This window comes from Haliotis asinina, chromosome 2, assembly GCF_037392515.1.
Source record: "Haliotis asinina isolate JCU_RB_2024 chromosome 2, JCU_Hal_asi_v2, whole genome shotgun sequence".
Classification (NCBI taxonomy): Eukaryota; Metazoa; Mollusca; class Gastropoda; order Lepetellida; family Haliotidae; genus Haliotis; species Haliotis asinina.
Genome location: NC_090281.1, coordinates 84,991,898 through 85,000,594, shown reverse-complemented (window position 1 = coordinate 85,000,594; position 8,697 = coordinate 84,991,898). Strand labels below are relative to the sequence as shown.

Genomic DNA, 8,697 nt, shown 5'->3' with positions numbered 1-8,697 from the left:
CTGATCGTAGTCAAATTATTCTTAAAATAGCCAGCTCAACCAGCTCTCGTGCCATTCGCATTTATTGCAGGGTAAAACAGGTAATCAAAAACAGATTTTCGAAATGGGCAAGTGTTAGAATTGGGAATAAAAGTCTTTCTTTTGATAGCAACAACTGATCGTAGTCACATTATTCTTAAAATATTCGACCATGTTAGAAACATTATTACGTGAGGATAAATGGTCCGATTTTTAAATAAGCTTCCATTCCAATTATGGTGTCTGCATTTACGCCACTGCATGTGGTCTCCTCTAAGGTTTCAACATTCCTGTCGGTGAGAACAGTTTCCCGAGGTTCTGGCCTATGGTTGGGGCATACTGTTTGGAAGATTCGCCTTCTACATATTTGTCTGACAGCTTCGTATTTGTAAAGTTGGAAAAGTCCACAAACTTGAGAGACGGTTCCTCGAATATGTTATTCAGACGTTTGCCCCAGTCATCCAGCCACTGCTTCCGGTCATCGTCACTGACATGCGCAGGAGCATAGTATATTTGTGGGGCCAGGACATCAAACCCAACAAACCTTAGCATGCCGTTCTGCAACAGAAATTTTTGTAGCACACGTTATGTTTGGGATTTCACTTTCTCCGGGATTCGAACCCATACCCTCAGAGTCAGGCATGTAATCGCCAGCAAACACAGTTAGTCATCTAAACTACTTAGTCACATCGGCTTCCACAAAAATGGAAGTTGGACAACTGGTAGTCTAGACTCCGGACTTTGTGTTAAATGACATTATCCAACGGCCAAAAACTTTGAATACACATAACCATTTAGAATGTGGTCACATATAACACACTACAACTAAGGGCCAGTCACTTCCCACTGAAATGAAATGTCGACTGTGTAATGAATTTTCAGAGACTGTCCAACACCTTGTCAGTACACGCCCGTCCTAGACATAAACAGCATATTTTAAAAGACGTGATGGCATGGTTCGCTGCTTCAGCATGCCTGTGACTTTGACTCCGAGGTCCAATCATGATACGACCCTGAACACGTCTAGGGCGTTATGGAAAAAAGATACTTTTAAACGTTTGTGGAATAGACCCATATACAGCCTCAGAAGAATTCCAGACAACAGGCCTGATCTTTTACTTTTTGATAAAGTCAAGTGAATTTATTCATATCAAGATTCAGGAAAAGCATGCTTAGTATGCGGATATCGTCTGTGACATGTCTCGCTTGCATCCCATGTACACTGTCGTTGGCTCCCCATTGTTCTCGGTGTCCTTGGTTTGGGACCTCCTGATCGTTTGCCGCAGATCGGGAGAGAACCCGAGTTCTCAACCGGGAGCACAGCCCTCCTGACAATCTGGGTAATGCAGAAGGCTTCAGTGTTGGGGAGCCTTCATATTCTCTGGAAAGTTGGGTTCGACTAGGCAGCGTTTCCTGATAGGAGTGTGGTTTGGTAGGAGTTCCATTCGCTACTACTACTACTACTACTACTACTACTACTACTACTACTACTACTACTACTACTACTACTACTACTACTACTACTACTACTACTACTACTACTACTACTCACCTGTAGGGGCCACAGTAGGACGTTCATGTCTCCGTTCATGCCAGCGTCACAGTAGGCAGCACCTGGACCTCCGGTTGTGAAGGACAACATGCCTCGTTTACCCTGCAATGGTCAACAGAAATGCATTCACGAAGCCCCTTTGCCTCCTTACAGTCTGGAATAAGTAATAAATCGATTCTGTGTAGTTTACATGTCTTTTATGAGATAGGTTTTTATTCGAAAAACACGTACTGGAACTGTCAGCTTACAGTTAACGACACTACAATGAAGATGTTCCCTGCAACCTATAACCATTGCTATTGAGATCAGACACTCTCATATTGATCAGTCCATATCTGGTAGTCGAATCTGATACGACGCCAGGCAATATTCATTCATTCATTCATGCACACAAGTAATAGATAATGGTTTAAATATCGCTTAGGGCTTTTGGACAGGGTTAATGGCACTTTGGACAATGAGGATGTTCCCTTTAACCTATAACCATTGCTATTGAGATCAGACACTCTCATATTGATCAGTCCACATCTGGCAGAGAACGCAAAGTCAGATTCGACCACCGGGTGCTGATACAAAGCCAGGCAATATCCATTCATTCATTCATTCATTTATTCATACACACAAGTAATAGATAATGGCTTAAATATCGCTTAGGGCTTAGGGGAAAACGGGACCGCCAGTTTCGTTCTGTCACGACAGTACAAGCAGTCACACACACACACACACACACACACACACACACACACACACACACACACACACACACACACACACACACACACACTTCAGAGAGAGAGGGAGAGAGAGAGACGCACGCACGCACACGAACGCAAGCACATACACACCTCTCGCTATAAAATTGCCATAATATAATTCTAGAAGTACACTTTGTGCATACAACCAGTCATCCATTAAACAAAATATATAGAATCTCTCACCTTCAAAGGTCCATCGCTATACAATTTCCCCATTCCGTAGGCGAAACCCATGACGTAGACTCGGTCAATCCAGCCCTTCAGGATGGCGGGGACAGTGAACCAGTATAAAGGAAATTGAAGATCACAAGATCAGCTCGTTTCAGTTTCTCCATTTCCACTTTTATATCATCGGATAAGGTGCCATTTTCCCAGGCTGATTTCGTTTCCATTTGATATTTGAAGAAACCTTCCTCCCTGAGGCTACCTGCAATGTATGTAGGTATTAGGCTTTCCTTCAGTCTCTTGGTTGTGTATATAAGTGTTAAACAGTGTTATGGACACATCCTTGTCGTTGACCAGCTTGGAGATAGCGTTTGGAACCCTCACATAAACCACATGTCCAGCAAATGTAACACTACTCAACTGCCCCAGAATAGTCCTCATTACAACCAACAAAGATTATCACATACAGTATAACATTTGGTTTTCTTTTATTTTCGTTGAACATCAACAATGATGTCTGTAAGCAAATAACAGTGACCCATGCACGCAGTTGGAATTGGGAGTCGGCGAGCCTTACCTCTGGATCCCTTTTGTCACATTTTACAAGGTTCAAACTAGGATTTTAACAGGCCAGAAAGTCTTTGAGACGCGAAGGCGCATGTGAATTCTCATGAAAGCTGAAAACAATTAAGCTTTACAAGAGTCCAAAATGCTATCAGACGTTTCAGTGAAGGTGGGCACGTTTTTGTGCGATTCGACGGCGTTCTGGGGACGTCATGGGCGATTTGAAGAGCATTCAGGACGTTCTGGCTGTATTTCAGGTGTATTCGGAGAATATTCGAGCTATATTCCAGCTTTAGTTTGACTCGTTCGAGATGCATTCGAGGCGCATTCGAGACATTCTGACAGGATTTGAAAGTGGTTTGTGTTTTCTATTTTTCCTCGAATGTATTCAGAATGCTTAGATTGCAATTCGAATGTACGTCGGACGTTTTTAACATGTTCATGTTAGAACTGACGCAACTAGTTGGCATACAAATAGTTGGAATACATTCGGAGTGCAGTAAGAAGTTTTAGAATGTAGTTCGAAGTTCCATTAATCTCAAGAAATTTTCATACCGACAACATTCCTCCTCAAGTGTGAAGCTCTAAGCAAGTCTAGATGTCCTCAGCTTGAAGGTTCTGAATCTCTGGTCTCCCTGGGGCTTCCTTTCCATTAAAGTGGGTTTGTTTGTTACTATCAAACTTATCTATATTTACAGACTAAGCGTTACTGTAATAGCCTGGCTATACTTGTCGTGAGTGAAACTAAAGAGATCGGGAGGGAATGGTTTGGTAAATATTGATATTACCAAATACGTATTAGAGACCATCCATTCCATTGTGTTTTGTAAGGCATTCAACAATGAAAATACATACACGTTTATGGACATGTTCTATCACGAAGGACTGTGGATTGTACGATTTTGATTTTGTTTTATTTTAACTTCTCCAAAAGACCCTGAAGTGTCTATTTTAGTGGTCTGGAAAGGTAAGGTGGCTTCGTGATTAAGGCGTTTACTCGTCATGACAAAGGCCCGGGTTCGTTACTTATATGGACATAGGTTCGACATGTGAGGCTAATTTCTGGTGCACCCTTCCCAAACGGGCCTAAGCCGTAAAGATGGTTAAATATTAATCACATTTTATTGCTGGACATTTATTAGTCCTATCCCGAATCCCCGACAAGTTTGAAACATATATATTATCACCATGCGATATTCTGGTTGTTTTGTTGTTCAACACCTCACCTAGCAATATTCCAGCTATATGGTAAATAGTTGAGTCTGGACCAGACAATCCAGTGATCAAAAGCATAAGCATAAATCTAGGATACGATGAGCAAGTCAGCGGGCCTGACCACCCGATCCCGTTTGTCACCTTTTAAGACAAGACCCATTCTAACACGTGTCTGGACACGCCAGTCCATTTATGGACAACATGAGCATCAGTCTACGCATTTACAATGCTACAATGGCGTATCTCAACGAAGTCACCGTGCCTAAGCACCCGATGTGGTTCATCGCGTCTTACGACAAGCATGGGTGGATGGGTTTACACGATACTGACCGACGATGTCCGTCCTTCCACATACTGGGTCAAAGTGCATGGCGTACAGGTCTGACACTTCTACACTGTGGCCGTCTGCTTCCAGAGTCTCCACTGCCTTCCGCAAGAGGGCGCCATTAAAGGACTTGGGTTCGTGATGGGCGTACACAATCAGCACGTTCTTTTGCTGCTTGCTGTAGACGCGGCCCGACTCGAACGACTGGATCAGGTTCTTGGCCATTGTAGGACGATATCAGAATTCTTTGGCTGTAGAGAGACCATGTGGGTATTTTAGGTTTATTACAAAGCTTACGGCCGCTTTGAAGAACAAGTTATTAATAGGGAGGAAAGGGCAATGTTATATATATGAGAGTCGTAGGTTTTTACAACCACCTTGAAGAATATTCCCTTCCCATCACCGTTCGTCTGCTTCATGTGAGATTGTGGGGCATTGTAATGAACGTTTTTCATATTGATGATATCTACGGATTTTTTTGTATGGTTCTGAGAAATGCAGAATCATAAACAGGGCGAATCTAGGATTGTCCTTGCATTTTGGCCATTCGTGACGCCAACATAGTGTGGTTGCAGTACTGTCTAAGGTTAGAAGTCATCTATTGCTTCCCTGGCGAATCAGTGCCTTTTTTGGCGACAGCTTGTGCACGTGCGTGTCTGGACACTTAGTGATAAATGTCGTGAACAGCCACGTTTGATATGCTATCAGCCAAGTTATCGATAACGAGCCAGACCACACTATCTCACCAAGTCGCTTACGTGATAAACAGTGCATGTACCAACTACAACAACGACAACCACTAGCTGTTTGTACTGCTGCCACTATTTCCATTAACACTATAATTATGCATTCCATAGTAATCACATCTATTTAACAATGAGCAGTACACGTACTCACGTGAGTCGTATTCCAGGGACTGCCTCTAGGTTGTGAGACACGGTTTATCTTGTCAATAATTTGCACAATCATCGTTTGTGCAAACTCTGTATTACAGCGCGGATGTCCCAGTGCATGACTGAGTTGATAACATGTAAGGCTCAAACGTTCACGACGCAGATCTAAACTGTGTACACAAAATGTTAAGTATACTGTCGGGGTCTAGATCAACCAAGGTCACCCACAGACTGTCTCACAGTCTCGACATTATCACTTTCTCTTTGACCATCTTCTGTAAATAATTGAGTCTGGACCAGACAATCTCAGTGATAAACAGCATGAGCATCGATCTGTGCAAGTGGGAACCGATGACATGTGTCAACCAAGTCAGCGAGCCAGACCATCCGATCTCGTTAGTTGCCTCTAACGACAAGTATATTTTGATTTTATCCTCAGCATGGATTTCTGTCCCTGTATTAGCCTGCTATCCACTCTCGGCATTGCCCTTCTTGTTTGTGTAAATATGACATACATGTTCTGTGAAATATTGTGAACGTTAATTATAAACCTTTCAGTCACAATGATATCTAAATTATTTTCCTAATATACATTTATGAGTCCGCAAAAACAATTTATTACTGTTTCGATGCTTCTGGGAGTTTCAATGGATCATTTCATTACAATCTGCGAGGTTAAGTAGTTCATTTTTTATCGTGAAAATCATACCATAGCTACAACATTACTGTAAGGATAGAGTCTGTGTGAACAGGTGGACAATCTTTGACCATCAAAAGAAATTGGACAGTTGTTGACCCGTGTATAAGGTCATAACTCCAATGAGGACGATAGTATCAGCAAATACGGGTATCTACCAACGTAATTAGCGATAACCAGTAACAACATTGATAAGAACTTCCGACACCAGATTGTCATGAGTCACCTGAAGGCTGGTGTGAGGTCACGACTGGTCAGCTTCCGTGATATACCACAATCAGTGCATGGGCAGGTAAAGGGCTCAGAAAGACAAAGAATTCATGACAATATCGAAGCTAAGAACCAGAATTCATGGACAGTTAAGAACGGCCCAAGAAAGACAAAGAATTCATGACAAGACCGACGCCAAGAATACTAGAACTCATGGACAGTTAGGAACGGCCTAGAAAGACAAGGACCGACGTCAAGAGTACTCGGATACGTTCCACTGCATATCAGTGGGAGGAAATCCCGTAGTCATGCAGGTCTTGGCTGTTTACCACTTTGTTGAGCAGGATATGGTAAGGAACCAAAATCATAATAGGTACGAAATGTAATACACCTGGCGCCAATTTCCTGAAAAACTGTAATTTGAATGACTGTTTTTCTGATTTGTTAATGTGTCTCGGATTACGATATGTTCAACTGGTACTTGAGACCTTTTCTAACTATTGTAGACGTTCCCTTTGAAATTCGCCTATTTACTTTGATTCGGTCAATCGGAGAATATAACTTCCATGGAAGGGGAGTAATTTGTTTGACTGGCACAGCTTTAATAATATTTTTGCTGAAAAGCATCAGTTGTGTCAAGAAGAGTGATTTTGGATTTAAGCGTTTTTACTCTATCAGAGCAAGCTTCTGAAAAGATATTATTGCCTTTATTACAACGTTAATAATAACAATTTGTCAAGCCTATGAAGGACTCTAGTCTTCTCAAAGATGACCTTATCACACACAAGTGCACTCACACAAAATGTAAAAAAGGTAAAAATATTGCTGCTTGTAAAGCTCTTTGTAATGAGCGGCAACTTGAGCTGGATTTCTAGGGACGGAAGTCTGTGCTTCTGACAAGAGACAGAAAACTCTGATAGATTTCTAGGAGCGGAAGTCTGTGCTTCTGGAAAGGGATGGCAAGCTACGCTAGATTTCTAGGGACGACAGTCTGTGTTTGTTCTAGGAGGCGAGAACCTACGCTGGGGCGAAAGTATATGCTTCTTGAAACGGATGGCAACGTACGCTAGATTTCAAGGAATAACAGTCTATGCTTGTTCTAAGGGGCAGTATCCTATGCTTGTGCGGGGCGACAATCTATGCTGAATTTTAAAGGGCTACAGCCTATGCTTCCTGTAAAGAGCGACAACCCATGCATGTAATGCGAGACAACCTACGCTTGTTGTAGGATAACCTTGGTGCTGTTTCATTTAGTCATATCTACAAATATTTGGCGCAAATAATACTGAGACCAAGTCTACTTATCATGAGTTTACCGCTTTCATGGAAACTACAATGGGTGACGTTAGAGATTGGATGAGCGCTTCTGAAGGAACCAGTTCCGATCTAGTCACTGAGGTTTAATTACCCCTCGTTTGGTTAATATTAGAAATACAGATATTGTTAAACATATATGAGTGTTTGCTGTAATCGGAGTAGAATGAAATATGTTGTAAAATGATATTCGAATCCCAGAAATGTCTTCACTGCGCGTGAATACTTTTATCAGTGTTATATTTTCATTCCCAAATTTTGAAAAGGTGCAATCGAAATGGTAAAAAGCATGCATAATGTATATTATGTTATGTATATTATTGAAACATGGTTGGGTTATTATTTATTTATTTCAGACTTAGACGAACCTTTTATTACGAAGTAGGTGTCATGTAAAAGAGTTCGACAATTACTAATATTAGTAAATGTGTTGGTCCACGGAAGGCTAAAAGGTGAAGGAAGGGATATGCTAATTAAAGCGACCGTAAAATTCAATCTCGATTTAGAGACAAGGCACTGTACCGAACATGTTCAAGGCGTGTGTGCCCTCTGTTAAACAAACAGTGAGATTTGGAAGAATTAATATGCAGGAGTTGTAACGCTAGGTGCGTGTGTGTTTTGCGTGCGTTGGTGTTTGCCGTGTGCGTTTGCGTGTGCGTGTGCGTGTGCGGGTGCGTTTATACTCTTCAATCAAAGATACGCATAAGATATAATTGCCACATATTAGGGTCCAGAAACACGACACACTTATTTTTAAGCATGATGGCTCACGTCGAAGGCATGACAACCAACGTGTTCGATTTTCGTTATCCAAATAGAATGGAGACATGACATGATATAGGAAGGCTAGTCACGATATGGCCGAAGTATTACCGATGTGACGTTAAATCTTGACTCACTCACATAAGACAGTATCATCAATCTCCTGACCAAGCCGACTTCGTCTTTTTATGCCCCACTCCCAACTAACCGGACACAAAGGGGAGAGA

The 8,697-nt window shown here is 41.9% G+C and overlaps 1 pseudogene; it reads right to left on the bottom strand.

Moving 5' to 3' along the window:
* Nucleotides 1–291: 291 nt before the first annotated feature.
* LOC137272944 (ribosyldihydronicotinamide dehydrogenase [quinone]-like) lies at nt 292–4,839 on the bottom strand (annotated as a pseudogene).
* Nucleotides 4,840–8,697: the final 3,858 nt, after the last annotated feature.